At 49.4% G+C, this 25,432-nt stretch overlaps 1 protein-coding gene and 1 long non-coding RNA gene across 2 annotated transcripts in view; one reads left to right on the top strand and one right to left on the bottom strand.

The window, feature by feature from the left end:
- Nucleotides 1-406: 406 nt before the first annotated feature.
- The window catches only part of Litaf (lipopolysaccharide induced TNF factor), a 35,333-nt gene continuing 10,307 nt past the window's right edge, over nt 407-25,432 (top strand). Inside the window, exon 1 of the mRNA XM_085694553.2 lies at nt 407-533. The gene's annotated coding sequence lies outside the window, so the exon portion shown is untranslated. The remainder of the gene's footprint in view (nt 534-25,432) is intronic.
- LOC146892816 (uncharacterized) lies at nt 11,739-17,137 on the bottom strand. Its single transcript, XR_015003479.2, has 4 exons — nt 17,045-17,137; nt 16,275-16,386; nt 12,664-13,051; nt 11,739-12,132 (listed from the first exon to the last, which is right to left on the bottom strand). It is a non-coding gene; the product is annotated as an uncharacterized LOC146892816 (long non-coding RNA).

The following is a 25,432-nucleotide window of genomic DNA, read 5'->3' as shown; positions in this document are numbered from 1 at the left end:
CTGGCTGGTGTTTGGGTTCTTGTGACACTGTGGAGCCCTAGTTTGCGCGGAACTCTGCTGTAGATCAGGCTGACCTCGAATATATGCCTTTATCTCCTGTACAGTCTTGATATAATTTGAATTTTAGACCTTCATCAGCTACATGACCTACAAATATTGTCTCCCATTCTGTAGGTTGTTTTATGCCTTTTTCCGGAGGATGTGTAGTTGGGAATGTTAGAAACAAAGACTAATCTTGTTCAGCCTTCTCCCAGGCCTCGTGGCTCACGAGTCCGCCTCCCGCCCGACCCTCTAGGCCCCGCCTCCCCGCGCCCCGCCTCTCCCGAGCCCTCTTAGGTCGCAGCTGCCTCCCGCCCCGCTTGCCTCCGGGATGTCGCCCCGCCCCTCCCAGGCCCCTCCCCGTGCGGCCTGCCCCCTTCTAGCCACGCCCCGAAACATCCCCGCCCCGAGCTCGCCCTGCCTCCCTGGAGCCCTCCCGGCCCGCGCGCGCGGCCAGTGCAGACCTCCCGGCTCGACAGGCGGTGCTGGCGGCGGTGAGTGTGGCGCCGCTGGGTGCTGCGTGGGGAACGCTGGGCGCGGGACGCAGGGCGGCTTCGGAGGCGGGGACCGGGCTCTGGCACCTGCCTAGAGCCCCGGGGCGCCGCGCTCTCCGCGGGTGGCGCGCTCTGGGCGGGATTTAGGGCGAGGGGTTCCAGCCGCGCTCCAGTAGTCTTTGGTTCGCAGGCCGGTGCTGCCCAACTCCCATCGGAACCTCCCCGGATGATTGTCCCTGGGGCTTATAGGAAACGGCGCGGTTTTCTCTAGTAGCCTCTAAAATCTAAGTTGCTATTTGGAGAGCGATTGCTCGCGGACTCGAAACTAAAAGCTAACAGACAAAAAGTAAGATAACTTTCCAGATGCTCCGTGGCTGCTCCGGGCCCACGCGTGGTCACTTTTGCTCTTATCCCTGTGTGTTTCACGCGGGTTCCCAGAAGGGTGCGGGCGTGCCGGTGCGCAGGGGATCCGGTACGTTCGCAGAGCTCCTAACCCAGGCGGCCACCGGTGACGAAGGTGGACGTGTCCCCTGCCTGACAAGCCTGCCCAGTTCTTGCTTCCCAGGGCTTTCCAGGTCAGCCTGGGTTCAGACGGTGCGCTTAATTGTCTTTCGGTGTCGTGCCCACTCCTTCCGTTCAGGCTTAAGAGGGAATGGGTGAGAGGGGCATTGGGTGTGTTCTAGGAAGGCGGAGCTCCAGTGATCAGGCCGCTTGGATTTTCCCTAATATTTTGTCGGGTTTTGTGCTTCCGGATAGTGGAGCTGATGTCATTCACTGCTGGACTGAGCGGTAGTTGATGGGAAATAGTTTGTGGGAGTCACGGGGCGTTCTGAACTCCCATCAGTTTTTTTTTTGTTGTTTTGAGACAGGATCTTATGTAGTCCTGGCTGGAATCCCAACTCCATATGTAGCCGAGGCTGGTCTTGAACTCCTGGATTTTCTGCCTTCACGGTGTTGAGATTACAGGATTGTGCCAGCCTTTTCAAAATCTAGCTGCACTCCCCTTGGCGTAGTGAGCTGGAGTTGGTTCAGGGACTCCTGAACTCCATATTGGAGTTCTTTGAAGGAAAGTTGTTTCTTCCAGTGGGCTCTTGTCTGCGTTTCTGCGCTCCACTCCGGCCTTCTCAGATGGACTCTGTTAAAGGAGAACTAATGTAGGGGACTGTGAACGTCTCTGGGTGGTATCAGGAACTCCTCCAGTGTTTGTCTTATCAGCTGGATCAGGATCCTGAGGGCGTGTCACTTGCTCTACCTGGCTCTGGCCTCAGCCAGTCCTTGTACTGCCTTATAAAAAAAGTGTGCAGGCCAAGGCCAGCTAAGAAATGTTTGTTGTGGATCTACTGTGGGAGAGGCCCATGGTCCTCCCTTTCCTGTCACACTAAAAACATTAATAATGAATAGTTTTATTCCTGCCTGGAAAAATATGTGTGATGTTTTACTGAATTAAGTGACCCAGTGGTTTCTCTAAAAGCCTACCATCAGTTTCTAGAACCTCTAAAATACTTGATTAAAGTAGCTCCCATGTCTTTGGTACATACATTTCTTTTGTCCTTCCTTGTGGGCTGGCCGTGGGAGGGGAAAGCACTACACAGTGTTCTGTAAAGGTGCTGAAAAAAAAAAAAAGGTTCCTGGTTAAAAAAAAAATGGTATGGGTCAAAAGTAGGTATGTTTCAAATGCTGTTGAAACATTCAGAGCTCAGCTCGGAATCCCAGCTAGGGCAGTTGGGAGGCATTCCTAATGGTTATGGGAAAATGGTTAACTGGGAAACCATTTAATTATTTATTATTTAATGGTTAAATGGGAAAACTGAGGTCTGAGCACACTACACATTAGCAGAAGGGTCCCAGCAAAACCGCAGTGGAGGTGCAGACAAGTCCTGGGTCAAAGATGGTCAAAGGGGAAACCACTGAGAGGAAGGAACTGGCAGGCATCCTGGCCAAGAAGATAAGATGTTCCTGCTTTGCTACCTTAATCTAATCCAGTCATCCCCGCTGATCTGGGCATGGCCTGATGCCACCGTGAGAGTGGGCAGGACGGGCAGGACCCCTCCTCCCACTTCTTTCCACCTCGGCAACGTCAAACTCTCTGCTGAGTTTCCCCGAAGTGCCGTGAGAATGGAAAGGAACTAGTAAGAGGAAGTCGTGGAGTCTTGGCACCAGCCACTTACATTCTGCTTGTTTTGGCTTTCTGCTGCCATGAAAATAGCCCAGGGAGCCAGGTGGCTTCTATCCGCAGGTAAATAAACTCAACTCTGTGTTTCTGTCTTTGGAGCCCATTGGCCACCAATGGCTGACACTGAACATGACTGGTGTTTACTTGCCATCGAATTGGTGTTTGAGGTCAAGTGCAGCTCTCCAGGGGTCCTCATAACTTCATTTCATTGCTGAACATTCATTGACACTCTGGATGTCATCTACAGTGATGACAGCGTTAGACCCACTGAAGTTGTCACTTGGCTAAAGGTCTTTAGACATGTATGTCTTTCATTAGGTTTGTAGCACAGAAAGGTATGGTTGCTGTCTCAACAACCTAAGAGCCACATCCAAAATGCCTTCAACAAAAGACAACAATAGAAAAATATAACAAGTCCAAGAGCTTTCACACATGAAGACCAAAGACCCTGAGATGTTTGTCCCTGCAAGGATGACAGGTGGTGGGGACAGGCAAGTCTGTCTGCTCAGTCTTTCCGGTACTCTGAGTGTCTCTTTCCTCGGGCTAGAGTAGGACCCCAGGTTTTAACAACTATAATCAGGCAAGATAGGAGTGTTTTTCTTCCTCCTCTACTCTTTCTTTAAATTCATGTGTATGGGAACTGGAGCGAGGACTTGCTACCCTTCCGGAGGACCTGAGTTCAGTTTCTACCACCCATGTTAGGCGGGTCACAACTGCCTGAAACTCTGGTTGCAGGGAACCTTCCGGCCTCTGTGGGCACTGTACTCCTGTGCACATACCCACATCTGGACACATAACTCATATACGTAATTAACAGTAAAGCTTAAAGAAGCTTTGAAGTGCTGGTGGGTACATGTAACCGTGAATGCGGAGACTAGAGGACAATTCTGGGACTTAGGGTCGTCTTCTGGAGTACTGCCTACCTCCTTTGAAGCAGGAGCTCTCGTGGCTCTGGAGTGGATTTGATGTTTTAGACTAGCTAAACTCACAGGCTGGCTAGTGAGTACCGGAAATTGTGAAGTCTGTCTCCCCAGCACTGGGATTACAAGCTTATGCTACACACAACACCTGGCTTTTTCTGTGGGCCCTGGATGTTGAACTTGGTCCTCAGGCTAACACAGCATCATTGTTGCCAGGCGGCTCCTGCAGGGTGAGGTTAGTAGCCCCAGGTTCTACGACAGCCTTGGAGAGATGATTTCCTACTTCCTTTACCTGCCCTTGGGGAGAGAGGCAGGAAGAAGTCTGAGGCTGTGCTTCCGTGGCCCAGTTTGTCCCTTTTGTTCAGTCACCAGTATGCTGCGTGTTGTCCTTGTCAGTTTGGTTGCCTGCGCACCAGTAGGTGAATGGGCAACAGCCTAATCCCCTTAGAGAACTAACTCCCCAGGGTCCAAAGCCCAGCAGCGTGTCTGGCATCATTACTGATAGCATCTACAGAGCTCACATGGGAGAACCCTGCAATCGGGTTACAAAAGAGAATTATGTTGGGTCTTATTTCCCCTGGGGTGCAAATGGCCTGCAGAACACAGGTTGGATGCACCTGGAAGACTCAGAAAAATAACGATGGAAAATTTAAGCCATTTGGCCCATGGAGCCTCCTACTCGACCTTGGAGGTTAGGAGTTCAGTGTTAGCTGGACACAATACCACACACCTCATTCCGCCCTCAGGAGATGAAGGTCAGGAGATTGTTGCCTGGCCAGTTTGGGCTGCTGCATAGTGCGACCCTGTCTCAGGGAACCAAACTAGCAAAAATAAAAATAAAACCTAAAACATCAACAGAAAACAGCATTGACCTGCTCAACTCTGATTCCAGTGAAACTTGTGGACCATGAACTGATATTTGAAAAATTTATATTAAGAACCAACAGTATGGCTGGTAAGATGTCCCAGCAGGTAAAGAGTTCAGTCATCAAAATTTGTGTAGTGGAAGGAGAGAATTGACTTCTCTAACTTCTTCTCTGACCTCCACACTTGCATGGAGGCACACATAGGCACACATACACATAAGCTAAATAAATGCAATTTAAAAAAAATAAAAATAAACCCAGCAAGATTTCAGGAAATGTGGAAGATGAAATCAGACATAGTTTGAACAATGATATGAAGTGGATACCAATTTTCTTTGTTTGTCTTTTGTCATTGAGCCCCCCCACCCCCCCAATCAGGACACACAGGATCTGATAGCCTGGTGCAGGCCTATTGATGTTTTTGGTGCCATTTCATCAAAAGCTGGCATTCATGGGGAGCCTGGGATGTGGTTTCACCCCGGATCCCCAGGGAAGGGGTCCACCCTGATTGTAGGGCAGAACTCCACTGCCGTGGAAGCATTTCCCATTTCACAAATCAATGTAATTTGTAGTTATGCTGTATTTGAACCTGACTTTAAGCTCGTGGTAACTTTATCTTTGACTTGTGGGACATATGACCCTGCAGAAAACCACTGAAATTTAGAAGATGGAATTTGAGAACATTTCTCTGAAATACTTTACTGAGAGCTTCTGAATTCCTCCCCAAGGTGTATGGAATCAAGTTTGTCAGGACGGCCAGATACCCACCCTACAAAAACTTTCTTCCTTCTCCAGAGAGCCTTAGCCTCTAAACCATAGAGGGTCCTAGGCTGCCCTTTTGTCTAGGCCTGCTTCCTCCTTCTCGTAGCGTTTGAGAAGCCCCATTCATTCTCCCTGAATGGCTGCCAGAGTCATCTGCAGGTTAAATTTCATCACGGCAATGGAGCTGATGCCCATTCTGTGTTTTACAGACTGTGGCCAGGGCTCCGAACTTAAGACTTTGTAAGCAGTGTTTGAGGTCAGGGGCAGGCAGTCCCAGGCTCAGTGCAGCCTGTCCCTTACACACACACTATCCTACGGGATACTTCGCTCCCTTTTCCAAGACCTCAAAGACCGGCGGAGAAGACCCTTTCTTGTTTACAAAGACGGAAAAAGGCCGTTTTCTAAGGCTCACCTCCATCTACACGCCAGCTCCTTTCCCCATCTATGATCTCCATATTAACGCTTCCCAGCCTGTGTTTCCTTTCCAGGGGTGGGGCGGCGGGGCGGTGGGCATAGGAGTGGAAATGAAGAATTCCTTTTCTATCTGGAAGAATTGATTTTAGGGATTACGTTGGTTGTTAAAAAGCTCTTTATCTCTGTGAAGGCCTTGCCCTTTGTGTGTTGGTCTGATACCTAAATATAGGAAGCCATTCTCTACCAGGGAGCCCGTGTGGAGCCTGTATTTCCCACAGATGTACCACACATGTGGCTGACAAGAAGCCCAGGAGACAGCGCTCAGCTTGGACATGCCTTCGAAAACTGTCCTGCTTAAATCCTAGGGTCGTCTCTTTTAAGCTTATTTTAAACTCCCCCCACCTCTCTTTTTGAGACAGTCTCATGTAGCCCAGATTGGCCTCGAACTCCCCAGGTCTGGCTCCTGGTTTGAACTCCCAATCCTCCCGCCTCCACTCCCTTAATTCTGGAATTACAGGAATACACCACTAAACCTGGCTTCTCTCTCTCTCTCTCTCTCTCTCTCTCTCTCTCTCTCTCTCTCTCTCTCTGTGTGTGTGTGTGTGAGTGTGTGAGTGAGTGTATGCATGTAATTTCTGTTCACATGTGTAGGGGTGCACATATATATGGGTGAGTGTGTACACCCAAAGTTGTCACATTTCTTCCTCAGTTGACTTCTGCTTTAACTCTGCTGAGGCAGGGTCTTGTGCGGAACCCAGAGCTCCCCATTGGCTAGTCTAGCTAGCCAGCTGCCCCTGCCCCCCAAACCCCGTGCCTGACTATGAAATGCTGGAATTACAGGCAGCTGCTTATGCCTGCCTGTTTTACATGGGTTCCGGGATCTGAACTCTGGTCCTCACACCTGTAGGGCAGGTCTCTCCTTACTGAGATGTCCCTCCAGTCCTTACTTCTTTTCCTCTCTCTTTCTCTCTCTCTCTCTCTTTCTGAAACAGGATCTCTCTGTTGTGTAGCTTTGTCTTAGGGTTTCTATTGCTATGAAGAGACACCATGACCATGGCAACTCTTATAAAGGAAAACATTTAATTGGGGTGGCTCACAGTTTCAGAGGTTTAGTCCGTTGTCATCATGTGAGTCATGGTGGCATGCGGGTAGTCGTGGTGCTAGAGAAGGAGCTGAGAGTCCTACATCTTGACCTATGGGCAACAGGAAGTGAACTGAGTTTGTACTGAGTGTATTGGGGCAAGGGTGGCCCAAAGGCCCACCCCCCATGACACACTTCCTCCGATGAGGCCACATCTATTAGCACCACTCACTGTGAATCTATGGGGGCCAATTACATTCAGACTATACCTGTCTCCCTGAATATCCAAATTCATTATCCTCCTGCCTCTCTCTCCCAAGAGCTGTGATTACAGGTATTAGCCCTCCTGCTTGGGCTAAAGAAAATGGCTTTAAGATTTTTTTTTTTTTTTAGACAGGGTTTCTCTGTATAACAATAGCCCTGGCTGTTCTGTAACTTAGAGATCAGAGATCAGTCTGCCTCTGCCTCCTGAGTGTTGGGATTAAAGGTGTGTGCTACCACTGCCTGGTTTAATTTTATTTTTTGTGTATGAGTGTTTTGCCTGAATGTTTGTGTACTACTTGCATGCCTGGTGCTCACATAAGACAGAAGACGGCATCAGATCCCCTGGAAAGGAGTTACACAGAGTGTTGTGAGCTGCCATGTTGGAGTTGGGAATCCAATCAAAGTGGGCTTTTATTTCCAGCCGCATAATACAGTCCTATTGCTGAAGCAGAACCTGCCTGGAATGGGAAGCAATTAGGGTCCAGAAGGTAGTCACATGCCATCAGGGCTGCTTGTGTGGGGGTGGCCCTGGGAAGTAGGATGGGCCTGAAGAGAATGCTGGGTGCCTGCCGCAGGGGATTGCATGACCCTAAGTTCGCAAAGCCACCTCAGCTGGCCGCCTACAGAACTGGGCTAGGAAGTAGATACCACAGCACCTCAAATATTAGGGAGCTATTAGATATTTATAGGCTGGGGGACATTGTAGCTGGACCCTCCCTCCTGGTAAACAGACTCTAAAACACAGGATTCTGATTACTGGTAGAAGAATGGGCCCGAGTTCTATCTGACTCTGGAAGGCCATTACTAGATAACTTCCTAAACACGGTTCCAGGATTCTAAGTCAACCTTCCCTCGCTTGCTTCCTTCCTTCCTTCCTTCCTTCTTCTCCTCCCTTCCTCCCTCCCTCCCTCCCTCCCTCTTTCCCTCCCTCCCTCCCTCCCTTCCTTTTTTTCTTCCTTCCTTCCTTCCTTCCTTCCTTTCTTCCTTCCTTCCTTCCTTCCTTCCTTTCTTTCTTTCTTTCTCTTTCTTTTGTTTTTCTTCCCCCTTTCCTTCCTCCCTTATTTCTCCCTCTCCCTTCCTCCCTCCTTCCTTCTTTCTTTGCTTTCTTGACAGGGTCTAATATATTGCAAGACAGCCTGACGCCTCCGTCTCCTGAGGCCTGGGATTAAGCAAGGTGTTCTCCAGCAGGCTAGTTAGAAGTAGCCTTCTGATAACTGTGTGCTAGAAGATACTCCAGATAGGCCTGTCAGTCACGTGGACAGGACAGTGCCTCAGGAAAAGCCGTTGGTTCTGGGACAGGTGAGGTGGCTCATCAGGTAAAGGCTGTGCAAACCTGTCGACCTGAGTTCAATCCCTGAAACCGCATAAAGTGGAAGGAGAGAACGGACTCCAGAGAGCTGTCCTCTTTCCTCCACGCCAGCTCTGTTTCCTGCCCCCAGTAATAATAAAAAATACATTTTAAAAAGCTGTGTGTTCTAGAGATTTCAGAATAAGATGGATTTGGGACCTGGAGAGGTGGCTCAGAGGTTAAGGACACTGACTGCTCTTCCAGAGGTCCTGAGTTCAATTCCCAGCAACCACAGGGTGGCTCACAACCATCTATGATGAGATCTGGCGCCCTCTTCTGACCTGTAGGCACACATGTAGGCAGAACATTGTATATATAACAAACCTTTAGAAAGAAGATGGGTGTGATAATGCACACTTGTAATCCTAGTACTGGGGAAGCAGAGGCAGGTGGATCACTGAAAGTTCAAGCCAGGCCTACTTAGCAAGACCGTTCCAAAATAAAGTTTTTTTTTTTTTTAAAGGAAAGGAATACAAAGTCTGCAGATGTGGAACGTGGTCTCCTCAGCCATTGTTAGCTCATGCTTATCCCAGAATGCTCTGTCTGTGAGAAGTTCTGCTTGTCTTGTGTGACACTGTCTTGTCTGGGTTCTTTTTAAGCCTTTCAGTACTTATCTTGTGTGTATGTATGTGGCCCACATGCTCCTCAGCCCTGAGTCGTGGTGTAGCCTTTGCTGGTTGCAGACTTGCTGGGATTTCCTGTGTGTGCCGTAATGTTGGACCCTTGGCTGAATGATTTCAGGGGACTAGCGATCCTAATGACAGGAGCAGATGGCCCCTCTGACTCTGTCACTCCCAGGAACAGCTCTTGCTGGTGGGAGGATAGCTCGCTCTGTCGGGAGATGCATCGTGAGAGGAAAGAACAGACAACATCTAGAAACTTAGTCATGTTCTCTCGACGTGACTGCAGGAGGACAGTCTGTGTAATAGCTGGCAGCTAGGCTGTGACAAAGTCCAGTCACACACGGTATTGACTTTTGTCATCTCTCCTAAGCTGTTAGGATGAGCCTGCTGGGTGAGAAACCTTTCTGGCAGAGGGCCAGGACGATGGAACACTCTCCCTCTGCTTCCATGGAAAAGGCCAAGTCCTGAAACTCCCTTAGGTCAAAGAGCTGTGCTTTGGGGGTAAATTTCTTAATTTGTGTGCATGCACACATGCATACTGTGCTCTTAGAGAACTCAAGAGAACATGGAGTCCCCTGCATCACTAGGGTTTCTGAATTGAACCCAGGGCTTCATGCATGCAGGACAATCCCTGTAGGAGCTAAGCCACACCTCCATCCCTGAGGCATTAGCTTTTTGAGTCACAATACTGGTGACTCTTTATATAATAAAGAGTTCCTGCCTGTTCGTTCTGATGGAGTCCAGGTCCTCAGGAAGCTCATAGTGCATGCTGGAGAAGGTGGTGGTGGTGGTGGTGGTGGTGGTGGTGGTGGTGGTGGTGGTGGTGGTGGTGGTGGTTTGCTGCTTTGGCCCCTGGTATATCCAGGGATGAATCAGGACCAAAAAGTCCAGACAGACACACTCTCTTGCTTCTTCCCATCTTTTTATTTCCCATCCTCTCCCAGACTTAAGGAACCCAGAAAGAAATATGGGATCAATTTTAGAAGAAAAGTTAAGATACTATTTCAGGGCTCGAGAGATACTTAGAGGCTAAGAACACTGGCTACGCTTGCAGAAGACCCAAGTTTGATTCCCAGCACCCACACAGAGACTTCCAGCCATCTGTAACTCCAGTTCTAGGATACCCAGTGCCACCTTCTGACCTCTGCAGGCACCAGGCATTCATCTGGTGCACGTCCATTACATGAGGCCAAAACATCTGCACATAAAGTAAAATAAATAAATCTTTTTAAAAGATACTGTTTGTGGAAACAGTTGAGGGCGGGACTGAAATGGCCTTACAGAGGTCTGGGGCCTGGGACTCTTGCCTTTGTGGGTGGCTTTTGTTGTGTGTTTGTGTTGTCATGAGTTGCTGGGTGGCTCCTAGCATTCTGGGGTTGGAGGTTATTTTGAGGTTCTGAACTCCCTTCTTGATAAGGGTTAAATGCCTTGGGGAACTTAGCTGAATCCTCCAGAGGCCCAGACTCACAGGCTCCTGGTGTGAAGGTCCTTGAAACTGGCCTTCACCCCCCCTCCATCTTCCTGCTGTCTGCTCATCCTCAGCACAGGACACAGATAGTCCTGCCTCTGAGCAGATGTCCACCCTGTTTCTTGCCCTTCCCATCCTCCAAACTTGCACACGCTACAAGAAGGTGGACTTAGTTACCTCTCCTGTGTCTACTTGGGCCTGTTGGCTAGAATTTGCCTCCCTGCAGACATCTTAGGCCAGCCAGGAAGGGTGCTCAGCTTCCCATGCCTGGCTCACCCTTGGCCTCCTGAAGTCTCTGCATGAGAATGGGCTGTAATAGCAAAGAGCCAGGAGGTGGTGGCACATGCCTTTAGTCCCAGTACTTGTGAGGCAGAGGCAGGTGGATTTCTGAGTTCAAGGGCAGCCTGGTCTACAGACCGAGTTCCAGGACATCCAGGGCTACACAGTGAAATCCTGTCTCAAAAACAAAAACAACAATCCAGCAAAGAAACTGCACAGTGGGGGAACGATAGCATCAGAGTCCTCTTGCTGAGTGATAAAACTGCCCTTTAACGGTGACTCTTTGGACATCAAAATTTATAGGTGCTCTGGCCCCTTACCCTCCCCAAAGATGGTTTGGTGTTTATGTTGAACCTACAGATTCTCCCACATACTGTTAACCACCCCAGAAATCTCTAATAATTACTTATAAGACCTAAAACAAAATCAGGTGTGGTGTCACCTGCCCATAATCCCAGCTCTTGGGAGGCTGAGGCAAAAGGACCAGATTCAAGACTGTCCTAAAATGCCAAAAGAAGGAGTTTGGAGAGGTGACTCAGTGGTTCAGAGGGATTCCTGCCTTGCAGAGGATCAAGGTTCAATTCCCAGAAACCGTATTAGGTGACTCTCAAGTGTCTGTAACTCCAGCCCCTGGGGATCAATGGCCTTTTTCTGATCTCTGTGGGCAACTATTCTCATGTGTGAATGCATACATATACATACATGTAAAAAAAAATTAATTCTTTTTTAAAAATCCAAAATAAGAAATGCTAGAACAGTGTATCAATAGATAAATAATTATTCTACTGTATTGTCTGGGGAATAATAAAGTGTGAGCATACTTAGTGCAGCTGGTTTGGTGTTTTCCAAATGTCTGTAGTCCATGCTTGGCTGACTGTGCGGATGTGGACACCACAGATAGGGTCTCCCCAGCCTGTAATTAGAGCCTTCCACACTCTGCAAACAGGAGGGACCTGAGACACAGTTCACAGGACAAAGGGCTGTGGTCATGTTACTTTAGCATAAGATGAGAGATGCCTGGGAGTGGCGACAGGCACAGACAGGTTGGCTGAGGACATTGTTTTCTCCCAAGGAAAGGATTTATTTGTTGGATGTGACTATGGCCCTGGCAAAGGTTGGTCCTTCCTTCCACTGCCTGCCTGCTTCCTGCAGGAGCACAGCATCATCCCTTGTGTGTCCGCCCAGGTTTGTAATGCCTGTGTAGAAGGACCTATGGATAAAGCAGATGGTGGTACCTTGTTGCTGTTCCGGCTTGTTCACAGCATGGCGTTTCTCAGAGGCATGTTTCTGCACTCAGAATGTCCTGGTTCTTCTTTGATGACTGCATACCATGTCCTTCTGTGGCAGGGTGGCTGGGCAGGCTACGGCCCCGTTCAGCAGCTCTGTGGAAAACCCTGGATCCTGGTGGTCAGAACCATGCCAGGTTCAGCGCCACAGACTCGTGCACATTGACCTTTGGCCGTGAGCCTCAGTTTACCATCAGTGGAGGTCTGTGTATCTGCCCCCCAGCTACTCCACATGAGCTTTAACCAGGTTGTGGGTTAAATCTTTTTTTCTTCCCAGATAAGCTTTTTATTTTATTGTGTGTGTTCATGTTTGTGTGTGCACTAGTGGAGGCCAGAGGACAGCCTGGGTATTATTCCTCGGGTACTGCTCACGTCTTTTTCAAATAGCGTCAGTAGCCTGAAGCTTACCAAAGAGGAAAGACTGGTTTGCCGGAGAACCCAGTGCTGGGCTCCCATGTGTGCGCCTGAGACAGGGTCTCTCACTGAGCTGTAGCTCCCGATCCGGGTTAACTAAACTGTGCAATAGTTCCAGGAACTCACCTGTCTGCCCCCCACCTCTGGAGTTACAAATGAATGTCGCCACCCTCTGTGCTGGCCCCGAAGCCCCCGAGATTCAACTCAAGTCCCTGTAGTGACAAGGTCTTACCTGTTTAGTTATCTCTCCTGCCCTAAATAGATACTGTACTTTGGAATCGCTTCAGATTTACAGGAAAGCCACCAGATTAGCCCAGAAAGTTCCTGTGGATCCTTAGTTCACTTCACTTTTGTAAGCGGCTAAGTGAATCGGAACATACAGAAACATGTCCGCTTGGGTCTCGAGGCTGAACTGCAAGATATTGGTGTCTAGTGAGGGTTTTCTTCACTGTGTCCTCTCAGAGTCCTTGTGGGGAGTGGGTGTGTGTTACAAAATACATTCAGAACAAAGTCTTCTGCTCCTGGCTCCTCACATGTCCTTGTCACACGTGAAGTCCATTCCGTTCCCATAGTGTCGGAGTCTAGTTCAGCCCCGCTCTAGGCCACAGGCCAGGGTCTCCCTGAAGTCAGATATGGATAAGACTTGGGAACACAAACTCAGCAAATTCTCTTTCAGCTACAAGCCATGAAAAAGGTTCTGAGTGGAGGACACCCCCTCAGAGAGGAGCGGGCAAGAAGGAGGGAGCGCCAGTCTGATAGGACAGGGTGTTAAATCCGTGTCTGTGCATTGACCCCTGCTCCTCCTCATGCCCGGGTTAACTAAACTGCCCAGTAGCTCCAGGGACCATCCTCCTCTGTCCACAGGACGGCACAGACTGAACTCCGGTCCTTTGCATGTTGAACTCTTAACTGATGAATCTTCTGCCAAGCCAAAAGTTGTGGGTTTTTTTCCTGTTACATTTATTTTTACATTATAGGTGTGTATGAGTGCCCTGGTGCCAGCGCCTGTGTTGGATCATCTAGAGCTAGTTAGAGGCACCTGTGAGCCACTTGATGTGGGTGCTGGGAACTGAACTTGGGTCTTCTGCAAGAGCAGTAACTGCTTATAACCTCTATGCCATCTTTCTAGTCCCCAACCCCCTTTTGAGACAGGGTCTTGCTATATATCAAGCTGACTTTGAACGTGTGATTTTATTTTTCTGCCTCTCCCCCTTGAAAGTTAAGATTTCAGAGATCATAGGCTCATACCCCAGACTTCTTTTTTTAAAAAAAATATACTGATGGAGCATGTGATCAAACTGGGCTCTCTGAATGTGGCTGGCAATGAGGGCTGACTAAGAAGCCAAGGACAATGGCACTGGGTTTTCATTCTACTGCATGGACTGGCTTTGTGGGAGCCTGGTTTATTTGGGTGCTCACATTCCTAGACCTGGATGGAGGGGGGAGGACCTTGGACTTCCCATGAGGCAGGGAATCTTGACTGCTCTTAGGACTGGAGGGGGGGGGAGTAGGGGGAATGGGAGGGAAATGGGAGGTGGGGAGGAGGTGGAAATTTTTAATAAATAAATAAATTTAAATTAAAAAGAATGAAAAAAAGTACTTTTCTTTCTATTTTTGAGACATAGTCTTATGTAGCCTAGAATGGCCTTGGACTCCTAGTCCCCCTGCATTTCCTCCTTCCTTCCTCCCTTCCTTCCTCCCTTCCTTCCTTCCTCCCTTCCTTCCTTCCTTCTTTTCTTTATTTCTCTTTTGCTGTTGTTGTTTTTGAGACAGGGTCTCTCTGTGTAACAACCCTAGCTGTCCTGGAACTCTGTAGACCAGGCTGGCCTTGAACTCACAGAGATTCTCCCCTGCCATGCATGGCCTTTTTTTTTTCTTCTACCTTTCTCAAGTGCTAAGATTATAGAAAGCACTGCCACAGCTGGCAGAATATTCTTTCCTTCCATGTGCCAGCTCCTGGAGCCCTGGACAGCCATGTTTCCCACTTCCCCAGCTTTGCTCTCCTAGGGAGCAGCTCTCGCAGACTTGCTGTCCGGTGACTTCACCCCTGTGGTTCCACCAGTTGTCAACCTGATGGGGATTCCCAGTGGTGTCTCCTCTATGACAGGCCTCTGCCTGGGTAGTAGTGGGTAGTGTGGTGGGAGAAAGCTCTGTGCCACCCTAATCAGCGTCTGCTAGATTGGAGGGCTCCTTTCTAGAGCTGGGTGGGGTGGTCTTAAGGTCTTCTGGGCTTTTTCTGGAAACCTGGCCTTGAGGTCCCAGCTTGTCTAGGAGGTCTCCAACATGTCTGCGTTCTGTCATTGTTCACAGACCCCTTCTAAGCTCTTCTCTTCAGAGGATGGGCGCCTGGCCACACCCTCGTCCCTCTAGGGACATTGTGTGTTTATCTAGCCAGACTGAGATTTCCGTTTCACTTATGAATTCCACTAAGTCATTTCTTTCTTCATTTTGCTAAATGTGCTTAAAAGCAGTCACATAGCGCTTCAGCGTCTTCTGCCAAATGTGGCCCTTTCGCTCTGCCTCCCCTAGCTCCTCAGGGCATGCCCATGGTTCCGCCCGGCTTTTGCTACTTTAGAACAGGCAGGGCACACACAATTCCTAGTCAGGCCTCTCGGCTGCTGCCCTGGAGACTCAGGATGGTCGCACTCAGAAGTTCCCCTTCCTCCCCCTATCCCCAGCTGCTGGCCTGTTACTCTGCTCCACTAGGGCAGCACCCACCTCCTCAGTCCTCGGTCTGTAGACTACAGTAGGAGGACCCTGTACTAAACAGTCCAGCGCAGGGCTTGTGCATGCTGGCCACGCAGCCACGGCTGAGCCCTAGCTCTAGCTCTACGTATTGTTTTAAGACAGGGTCCCTCTATTATGTATCTCTGGCTGTCCTGGAACTTGCTGTATAGACCAGGCTGGCCTTGAGCTCACAGAGATCCCTCTGCCTCTGCCTTCAAGTACTGGTGTTAAAGGGGTGTGCCATCACACCAGACTTCTTCTAATCCTATTTTTAAAAAGCTTCTTTTCTTCCTTTTCACTCTTTTCTCTTCTTCCCTCCCTCCTTCCCTCCCTCTCTCCCTCCCTTCTTCTCTTCCTCCCTTCCTTTCTCTTTTTTAGAAACAACCTCACCATGAATCTCTGGAGCTCCCTGTGTAGCTGAAAATGACCTTGAACTTCCCATCCCCCTACCCACCCCTTGTTTAGGTGCTGAAGCTCAAACCTGCGGCTTCCTGTGTGCTAGGCAAGCACTACCCATTGAACCCTATCCTTATCCTGGGACAAGGTGCACTTAAAATAAACTCATTGGTTTGCGGTCGCAGGAACTGTGAGTCCACCCGAGGTAGGGGAAAAGGGCGCCAAGTTGCCTTTTGTAATGGTCCTCCGCACTAGAATGCGCTGTCTGGGTGTTCCCAGAACTGAGGAGTCGGGGACCAGGTTTTCAATGCTCTCTGTTTTGAGGACAGGTTGGGCTCATGCCCAGTGTTGTCTGTTGCTAGGGCCTCACCTCCCCAGGACACACCCCCTCTCCGGGACACACCCCCTCTCCGGGATACACCCCCTCCCCAGGACACACCCCCTCTCCGGGACACACCCCCTCTCCGGGATACACCCCCTCTCCAGGACACACCCCCTCTCCAGGACACACCCCCTCTCCAGGACACACGACGTGGGCATGCTGCTCTCAGCCGACCCCACATTTCGCTTCAGTGCCCCCAGCCCTGTCTGGGAACCCACATGGAATTTAGTTGGCATGTCCACTCTGCTGCTTGTTCAGAGTGGTGTCTCTGGATCATTTGCTGTGAGATGGACCATTTTGACCATGCTGGCTCTGTTCCCCGTGACAGGCTGTCTTACCATCCAGATGGGCCAGAAGTGTGGAGAATGGAGCAGTGACATTCTCTCCCACCGTGGTGGCAGGTTCACAGAGCCTGCCTCCCGCCTGTGAACTCTGTCTTCTGGCAACTCCCTGTTTTGAGAGGAATGGGGCCAGCTTAGAAGATTGGAGATGCATAAGCTCAGAGAAGGATTGTGTTCTATTTGTGAGATTTGAGGTTGAGGAGTGACGGAATCCCAAGTTCTTGGAGACCCATTTAGAAAGTGTGGGTCAGTGTGGCATGATCTTGCCAGCACCGTGTGGTTCCCCAAGCCCGTGCTCAGACCCTGAGGGAAACAAGCTAGAAAGGGGATGTGGCCAGGGAAGTCCATGTGGAAGGTGGGCCTGTGAGAGAGAGAGGTGGCAAGGCCAAGAACTGGCCTTTTCACTGTGACAGATAAGAGGTGGGCCCCTGTGAGGCCTGGGCAGAGGTCCTGGCTGGGAAGACAGACGCTGTTGTACCAGAAGACCTCTGGAAGCTTGTGGGCCTTGATTACAGACAGAACCAACTCAGAGCTTAAAACGAAGCCAGAGGGGGCTCAGAACACAGCTCGGTTGGTAGACTGCTTGCCTAGTGTGCACGAAGACCTGGGTTTAAGCCCTAGTACTTCGTAACCCAGCTGTGGTGACGCAGGCCTGTAATTCAGTTCTAGAGGGGTAGAAGCAAGGAGGATCAGAAATTCATAATGTGTTTGAAACTAGCCTGGGCTGCATGAGACCTTGCCTAAAAACAACAATAAAAATAACTCACAGGTAAGGGATGGCAGGTGTCCTCAGGTGTCTCTTTGGGCTTTCCCGGCTTCTGGGATGGGGTGGGGCTCTACCTTGTCCCGTGGCCTCTTCCTCAACATTTCAGGTGTCAGTATAACCTCTGACCTGCCTTCCTTTTATAAGGGCTCTTGTGACGACATGCGGCCTTTCACACACTGCCTGTGGGAGTCTCTGACGTGTAGTACACCAAGTTAAAATTTCAAGAATTTACTTACGCCCCAGGAAAAGGCAGGGTCAATTCAAGAATGTCAGGAACTTCTCAGCCAAGTAGGGTGTTACCAGGAGGAACCTCCTCATGAGTCCAGCTTTTGAAGGGATCTCACTGTGGGGCTCAGGGCAGGCTGTTGTGGTGACATTGGGACTTGTTGGCAGGCTTGGCCTATAGGGCACTGGGAGGTCAGATGCCCTCTAGAGCCATTTAACCTGTGTTGTCCCTTTGACCCTCGCGATAGAGAGGAGGAGTCCTGCTTTTCCAACTCTCCACTCCACCCTTCTTATTTTTTTCCTAGAACCAAGAGTGGGTGGAGGCAAAACCTTGGGAGAAGCCCCTTCCACAGAGCTGGAAACTGTCGCCGTGAGCTTTCGTGAAGGATTGCAAAGCCTTGAGTCTAATAGCCTGGTGTTTTCTTTTCTTCTTTCTCTGGTTTCAACTTGCTCTGCCGCCTCCACACTTCCCGGTTCCATGTCCATCCACCCCACGGCATGACTTGACCTCCTACCTGGATATTCCAAGGCACCCTGTGAAGCCATATCGCACCCTCAGGAATCTGGAGGTTGCAAAGGGCTGCTGGCTCGGTTTGAGGGGGCCAGCCTCACTGCCCCTTTGTAACGAGACCCTCGTGTCTGAATGAAAGTGTGAGGGCGGTGCCTGTGTGACCACCTCCTCTTCTCAGATTCCAAGTTAGGGCTTTCCCCCCAGATCATCCATCGTGTCTGTGTGTGCACGCGTGTGGAGGGCAGATGCCAGCCTTGACTGTAGTCCTCAGGAGTCATCCAAACAGGGTCCCTCACTGACCTAGAGGTCACCAAGCAGGCTGGGCTGACCAGTGACCCGGACCTCTGCCTGCTTCCACCACCCACCCACCCCGTGGTTTATTGCAACCATGCAGTACTATGCCTACCTTTAAAAACAAACAAGCTCAGGTCTCTGTGCTGGCCAGACAAACATGTTACCAGCTGATCTGTCTCCCCAGTGCATGCCACCTTTCCCAGTCTCCTCAGGAATTAGCAGCCCTGTGCCACCACACCTAACTCTCTGCCTCCAGACCTTGATGTTGTTAAAGACGGTGTCCTGTGGCAATTAAACATGGCTACTATTCTCTGCAAGTGTGTCCTCGGTGCTGCCAGGAGGGACCTCTTGTCCTGAGTTGCTTGGGACTTTTCTGGGGATTGTGCCCAAAGTGTTCCCTATTCAGAGAAGTCTTCTGCCCCAGGTAAACTGGGGTCTGGCTCGCCTGTGAATCACTGTGACGTTTTGGCCATGGTTCTAGCTGCTGAAGCAGTTATGAACACATTTCTGCTCTTTTTCTTACAGAACCCACGGGGTAGTAGGAAGCAAGGTGAAGCCCGTGACAGAAGAAATAGGGACACTGGCAGCTAAGGCTGGGTGCCTGTCCCGTGTGCTCTGAGTGTTCTCCTCAAATGGGCTTCTTTTCTTCAAAGAGCCAGAAGTGCCAACCGTTTGCCTCTTTTACAGGCAGGAAAACCCATGCACTAGTGTCGCATGCACAGGGCATGGGAGCCTGGATGTGAACCGTGTCCTTGCTGAGCTTTGTAGAGAGACTGGAGAAGGCCAGAATGACTTCTCAAAAGGCACATAGTGCAGGCCTGTGTATAGGGAATGAGGAGGGGCTGGCCCAGTCATCAAAGGGAGGCCTACGGAGGTCAAGTGAGAAAGTAAGTCTGCCTGGGGACATAGAAGCAAGGCTACCAATGCAGACATTCTCAGTGATGATAGAGATTAAACGAGATTCCGTGGGCAGTAAGGGGGAACTCTCTTGGTCTTTGAAAGCCAGGACATTGATCATCCTAATCAGGGCATGGGGTGGGTGGTCACTAACTTGGTTTCAGGTCTTCAGTCCTTGGAATGCCTGAGTACCAACATGGAGCCCCAAATATGAAGCTGTACCTGGAAAGTTCTGGCAATGTCTTCATGTCCCCGCTACTCCCAGGGTTGGAGATTTTAGTGAAGATGTTTTAATATATGCTTAAGCACAGGGGCTAGGAGAAAAGAGAGGTGCTCAGAAGACAGTAAAACACACCCCAGAGTTTGGATGCTGGTTTCTAAGACAGAGTCACAGCACACAGGGAAAAAGAGGGATCCACGAAGAGACAAGAATGAAACTCAGCCCGATTTTATTGTAGCCAGTGCTGGACCAGGACTTCTAGAGTCTGACCCAGATCATTTTACTTTAACCATATTTAAGCACAGCACAATTTTTGAAAAAAGTATTCAGATAACAATTAACTCAGTCCCAAGTGCACAGTTGACATGTTCACACTAAGATTCTTTACGAAGCACATCTGGCTTCTTTCACAAGAATGGGAACTGTTGACTCAGAGATAGTGACCAAGATTTAGATCTAAGGAGGTTGGCTGAGGTGAACATAACACCTGTGAGTGTCAGAATTGGCCTGGCCCTAAGATAACACAGAAGTCACTTCACTTAGGCTGTTGTAAAGTACACGTGACCTCACTCATAAGGATGGGTTTATAGTCTAAAAGCAGCGCTCAAGATTTAGGGAAAACGGTCTTGGATAAGTACAAACATAAATTCTGAGAGATAAGGCAGCCTGTGCCATCAGACAGCAAAGGATCACCAGGTTGTAAAACAGCATCATTGCTGGCATTCCAGGAACAGCGGCTGTGCACCTCATTCCGTTGTCTAGGTGACGGCGTGTTTGCCTTCCCTGGCTTCTCTGTGTGCACAAGCTTCTTTGTTCTCTACATACCTTCTCAATGCTGGGGTGACAGATGCCCACCAGCTGGATTTTTGTGTGGGTGCTGGGGATCGAACTCAGGCACTTAGGCTTGTGTGAACAGGAACTTACAGACTGAGCCATCCGCCCCACTCCTAGTTAGTCTCACCATGTAGCCCAGGCTGGCCTTGGATTTAAGGTCCTCTTGTTCCTACTGCCTGAGTTTGAGCTCATAGGCATATCCCAGCATGGCTGGAAGAATTAACCATTCACCTGAGTTCAAGCTCATAGGCATATCCCAGCATAGCTGGAAGAATTAACCATTCAAAGGCAACAGTGACTTTTCATACCTCACACGGTGTTACTATCACCTCCATCTAGTTTCAGAACATCTCATCACCTTCAAAAGCACCCCATTTCCCTCCTGTGCCATCCCCCAGTTCCTAGCCACAGCCAACTTGCTTTCCATATCTGTGGACTTACCTGTTCTGGGCATTTGGCACCAATCAGGTTCGTCGGAAGCCTTTGTGTCTGGGGGCATTTGGCATCAGTTGGGCTGCAGGGCTGGAAGCCTTTGGGGTCTGGGGCATTTGGCATCAGTTGGGCTGCAGGGTCAGAAGCTTTTGGTTTCTGAACTTAGCAAAATGATTTTGAAGGTCATTACAAGCCATGGCTGGAGCCCGGCAAGAAGCTAGTGACCTAGTGGCCTCTTGGCTTTTGGCAGCCTCGTCTTTAGCTTTAAATTGGGGTGACCTGTGTGGGGACAACCAGTCTGGTTTCATCAACATGGAAGGAACACCTGCTGTGGGCATAGGCCGGGAAGATCTAGGGTTTGTGGGCAGTGCCTGGAATAACTGGTTCTCCTGAGCTTAGACAAATTCCTTAGAAACAAATCTGCCTGGGTGTGAGGTGTCTCTCTGCACCCTGTGTTTGCTGGCCATAGTTCAGAACGCTTAAGATCACTGGGCCTGATAATGCAGCTTCTCCCCAGGATTTTGGGACATTTCTCCTCAGTTTACTCAGATGAGGGACCCCAAAGTCTTCGGCTCTTTGTTCTGAAGCAGGTGGGGAGGTACCAGCCTTGTGAATTTTGCATCTCCCATTCCCAACCAGTCCAGACCCCTGATTTGGAAAAGCAGATAATTTTCAATCAGAAGTGTTTAGTGATAAAATAGTTGAAATCTACACTTGGTGAGGAATTTTTATATCATGTAAGGGTGTGTGGAAATATACTTTACCATGCAAAAAAAACCTTCTTTTATTAAAAATCATGAATTGAGTGTTAGGATGGCAGAGAAAGCAGTGGCCCTTACTAGTCAGTTTTGGGGCTGTCACCTTGGCTTCTGGGCAACTTGTGCAAAGTAAGGCTGTCACTTCTGCTGTTCTCCCGGGCTGGGAGGGGCTTGGTAAGGTATAAAGAGACCTGGAGTCTAGTGGATGAGGTGTCGCACGAAGAGGGTGGCCCTTGGTTTGTCCTGGCCGCCCGGCTAGCTTACACCCGCAATAACCACACAGAAATTGTATTAATTAAATCACTGCCTGGCCCATTATCTTTAGCCTCCCATTGGCTAACTCCCACATCTTGATTTAACTCATTTCTATTAATCTGTATATCACCATGAGGTTGTGGCTTACCAGGAAAGATTCAGCATGTCTGACCTGGTGGCTCCATGGTGGTTTCTGACTCTGCTTTCTTTCTCCCAGAATTCAGTTCTGTCTTCTCCGCCTACCTAAGTTCCGCCCTATCAACTAGGCCAAGGCAGTTTCTTTATTCATTATCCTATGAAAGCAACACAGAAACAGAAGGAACTCCTACACCAATGAGGTTCAAGCCCCAGCCCCTCACCTTCCTACCTGTGTGACTTCCAATGAGCAGCTTAGCCCTCTGAGCCCGTTTGTTCAGGTACAAATTGGGATGGTGATAATAACCATAATATTCTGTCTCACTGACTCATGTGAAGGGGTGAATCAGTCTGTTAGGTAACGTAAGAGGGTGGGTTTGCGTTAGAGGTGGAACCCAGAACCTGAGCACATGCTGGCAAGCACTCCAACACTAGGTCACATCCCAAGCCCCCATCCTGGAGGTGGGCACTGGAAGAGATTTGCGCCCTCAAAGTAAATGCCCAGTAGGGCTCAGCTGGCAAAGTGCCCGCTGCACGGAGTATGAGAACCTGAGCTCAGATCTGCAGAAAACACACAAAAGCCAGGCATGTCTGTAAGACAGCACCGGGGAGGCGGAGACACGGAGATCAGGACTCCAGGTCAGCCAGCCTCACTGAACATCAGGTTTGCTGAGAGCAGCGAGGGAAGACACCTGACATCTGACCTCCATGGCACAAGCTCACACATAAAAAATAAATGGCAATGTCGGGTGCCATCTGGCGCTGCCTTCTTCCCCCAGCATTTTTAGTGTTAATCTCAAGACGAGGGTCTGAAGGGCCTGATGGTGGCTGAGGAGTGACCCAGTGACAGGGTGGAAGTGGACACCAGCCAGCTCAGTTGTGCTTGGCCCCAGAGCAGTGGAGAGAAGTGTCTCTGTCTCTACAGATGTGCTGTGACCTGTCCTGGAGGGCCTGGATGGAAGGAGAGCCAGGTTCTGTCGGTGAAGGGTTAACGTTGTATTGGGAGGGTTACATCGTGACAGTACTGGGACATCTCTCACGTGTGGGCTAAGAGTGCACTCACGAGGGGAGTGACCAAGTGAGGGGCTGTGAAAACAAAGTTGTAAATATTACAATAGTGTGTGAACCTCAAACTCAGCTCTCCCCAACAAAATCTTACTTCTTAATTTGTTAGGCAGAAGTTAAATTATATTTAAATTAATTAATTGAGTTAAATATAATTTAATTATTCTGCCAAGGATGGAACGGTGGTGATGAAAAAAGCCTGCGTGAGAAGACCTTCGCTGTAGCGGGTCCCTGGGAGTCTCTCCTGGACGCAGTCCTGCAGGCCAGAGATGACTATCGGTCTATGTGTCTATGTATCCACATCCTCTCCTGCCTGTCATTTAAGATACCATCTGCCCCACAGCAGATCACTGAGGCCCGGATACGAAGAGTCTTGGGATTTTAAGTAATGAGTTGGACAGGACTAGGGCGTTCTCAGAATTGGCCCAGACTCCACTTCTCTGTGCTGGTCTGCAGCAGAGGCGGAAGTTGGTTCTGTAACCCCCAGACCGTCTACAGTATCCTAACACAGAGCCTGGCTTCAAAGTGCCAAGAACTTGAGTTAGGGTGGCCACATCCGGGACACTGCCAAGCATGACTCTCTAGGCCACTGTTTCTCCCCCTTCCTAACGCTGTGACCCTTAATCCAGTTCCTCATGTTGTGGTGACTCCAATCATAAAATTATTTTCTTTGCTACTTCATAACTGTGATTTTGTTACTGTTATGAATTGTTGGTATCTGTGTTTTCCGATGGTCTTAGGAGACCCCTGGGAAAGGGCCCTTCGATCCCAGAAGAGGTTTTTGGGTTTTTTTTTTTTTTTTTTTTTTTTTGAGACAGTGTTTCTCTGTAGCTTTGGAGCCTGTCCTGGAACCAGCTCTTGTAGTCTAGGCTGGTCTCGATCTCACAGATATCTGTCTGCCTCTGCCACCACTGCCCAGTTCAATTGAAAATCTTAATGATAGCTAAACAGTGGTGATAGGAAAGGGGACAGCTTGAGTTACTCCACACAGCTCCTAGTAACTGTGACAACCAGATTCTGTCAGGATCACCTGACTTGACTAGTGTAACCACTCAACTGCCCAGGGCCACCAAAGAGACCTTACAAGGCTAAACTTTAAACAGATTTTGTGAAGGACAGGGCACACTTCCGCCATAGCTGGCTTTGGTGTGGCGGTCAGAGGACAGCCTCCAGGAGTCAGTTTTCTTCCTCCGCTGTGTGGGTGGATGGAAGAACCAGCCCTGTGGCAAGTGCCCTTTCTGCTGAGCCATTTGTTGGTCTTGCTCTTCTTCTTCTTTTTCTTTTTTGTAGAATTATAAATGTGTTTATGTGTCTGTTGGATCCAAAAGCAGTAAAGAGACAGTGTGTTCATCTGCATATTCTAGAAGATTTCGTGAGGGTGTGTGTGTTGTGGGGGGTGGTCCAAGGCCTTACTCTCCAGGCCAGGAAGTCTATTCCCTTCTTTCCTCTGAAGAAGAAGGCGAGAACCCCACACCCCATCCCCAAACCTAAAGGTCAGTTCTTTTAAAATGCAGTATTAAAGCTCGTCATGGTGGTGCAGGGCGGTAATCCCAGACTGGGGAGCTGAGGAGGCGGCAGGTTATATGTTCTAGACCAGCCTGGTCAACATAGGAGTCTTGTCTAATCAAAACCCAAGTGCAGCTACCAGGATAGCTCTCCAGCTGTGTGGAGTCAGCTCAACTGGTGGCCACAGGCCATTTTCACAACTATACTATTGCCCTTTCTTGCCCTTCAGCACTGCAGCCCCATACCCCACCCCCTGCCAGGGGCAATTTTAGAATTTCTGAACCACCATCTTGTAATTTTTACAAGTCTTGATTTTCGTGGTGAATCTATGAAGCGGTTTGGGGCTGGCTGTTCTCTGAACAGGGAAGGGCAGTGCGTCCTTCACAGCTGTCCTTCCGTCACAGGGCGTCACAGGGCGGTGTCAGTCACTGCAGAGCCGAGTCAGGGCTCTCTCGAAGCAGGTGGGGCTGGGGTAGGGGCATCTTCCAGATGATCAGCTGATTTGGGGTCTGCCTGTGGCTTTGCCTCTCTCTGCATTTCTTTTCCTGTCAGAGGAAGCCCACAGTGCACCGCAAACTGCTTTTGGGCCCCTTCTCATTCTTTTGGTCTTTATTTTTAGCTCTTAAGTGGTTTTCACAGAACGCTACTGTGATCTTCTGAAACCCCCTTCCTGCCCTCCTTGGGAACTTGGTTCCTCCTTCTCCTGGACACCCACACCTGGGATTCCTGGTTTGCTTCGCGTACAGACTTCATCTTGAATCATGTAGCTCACTCACTGAAGTTCTTCTGTAGCTATGCTCTTAAAAAGACACCAATAGAGGCTGGGCTGTGGTGGTGCACGCCTTTAATACCAGCACTTGGAAGGCAGAGGCAGGCGGATCTCTGTGAGTTCAAGGAGACCAGCTGGCTTTCAGGACAGGCTCCAAAGCTACAGAGAAACCATGTCTTGAAAAATCAAACAAAAGAGAAAGAAAGATAGACAAACAGACAGAAAGAAAGACAAACACCGATGGAACTGGAATTAATCTAATTTCATATGTAACTAGTACTACTGAGCATATAACCAGTGGTTAAGTTACTGATGGGCTGTCTCACATTAGTTTTGTGTAGTAAGTTTTAAAAATCTAGGCTGTACTTCACATCGACATCTTATTGATATTGTTTGTTTTGTTTTTCAAGACAGGGTTTCTCTTTATAGCCCTGGTTGTTCTGGAGCTCGCCCTGTAGACCAGGCTGGCCTCAAACTCAGATCTGTCT

The sequence above is a fragment of the Myodes glareolus genome, chromosome 9 (assembly GCF_982192425.1).
Source record: "Myodes glareolus chromosome 9, mMyoGla1.1, whole genome shotgun sequence".
NCBI classification, from domain to species: Eukaryota; Metazoa; Chordata; class Mammalia; order Rodentia; family Cricetidae; genus Myodes; species Myodes glareolus.
The sequence above is the reverse complement of the archived record's forward strand: the minus strand, read 5'-3'. Positions and strand labels throughout refer to the sequence as shown.